Raw genomic sequence first — 1,113 nt, 5'->3', positions numbered from 1 at the left:
TGTAAAAAGACCCCCCTCAAAAAAACAAACAAAGCCAACCTACCTTCCCAAACTTTTCAGCCTGGGTCGGGTGAGGGCAAACAAAGATTTTTTTAATTGTGGCCTCAAGGAAGCAGGAGCCATTGCGGTTGAGTGAGTATACCTGAAAGAAGCTCTCCTTCTCCAGACGATCCATGAGATACTCGAAGACATCCTGTGGGACAACTTCCTCTATCTGCTCCTCCCGCTCAGCGTTCATGAGCTGCAGCCAGGCATAGTCCTGTAACGGGAGGACACAATCCGTCATCTGACGCTGCTCGCGTCGTTTTACCAAAGCTGGGTTTACACTACCGACTTTAAGCTGGGTTTACACTTGCTACCGACTTAAAGCTGGGTTAACACTACCGACTTTAAGCTGGGTTTACACTACCGACTTTGCGTTGGCGAATTGGCGAGTTGGACCAACTTCCCAACTATACAACCGACAATCGGTAGTGTAACGCAAGTTGCGCGACCAACCGATCGATAGCAGCTAGTTTGGAGGTTGGAACAGGTTCTATTTTCGCCAACTTGGAGTTGCCGAATTGCGAAATTGGTCCAACTCGCCAATTCGCCAACATAAAGTCGGTAGTGTAAACCCAGCTTAATTCACATTTTACACACAAGGAGTCATTTATGTTATGACAACATTAACTTCACAATTTATAAGGTTTTAAAATAGTTACAAAGAACTTGATTTTATGAATAAATGGTGAGTTTGAGTAGAAAAAAATGTTTGGAATGCATCAAATTTCCACAATTCCAATGGTTTTTGGTATACTGTTGGAAGAGATAGGGAGAGGGGAAGGGGTGTGGAAGGGAAGAGGGGTTGGAAAGGGGAAAGGAAGGAGAGGGAGAGGAAGTGGGAAGGAGAAGAACAGGGAGAGGAAGTGGGAAGGAGAAGGACAGGAAGGAAGTTTGTACCTCCTCATCCATGTCATATTCAACCTCTTCGTCCAGTTCCTCCGCTGCCCTCTCTATGAAGCGATAGTAAGTCTTCGGCCTCACCTGCACATCCCTTTTCTTGTATGTGTCAAGGACACTGCATGTAGAAAGGCAGAAATTAATGATTGTTGTGCCACCAATCAAACGTGC

At 45.6% G+C, this 1,113-nt stretch overlaps 1 protein-coding gene across 1 annotated transcript in view; it reads right to left on the bottom strand.

The window, feature by feature from the left end:
- LOC106810625 (peregrin-like) overlaps nt 1-1,113 on the bottom strand; it is a 30,800-nt gene that overhangs the window by 22,333 nt on the left and 7,354 nt on the right. The window lies entirely within an intron of this gene.

The sequence above is a fragment of the Priapulus caudatus genome, unplaced genomic scaffold, assembly GCF_000485595.1.
Source record: "Priapulus caudatus unplaced genomic scaffold, Priapulus_caudatus-5.0.1 Scaffold459, whole genome shotgun sequence".
NCBI lineage: Eukaryota > Metazoa > Priapulida > Priapulimorpha > Priapulimorphida > Priapulidae > Priapulus > Priapulus caudatus.
Note: the sequence above shows the minus strand (reverse complement) of the source record. Positions and strands in the feature narration are given on the sequence as shown.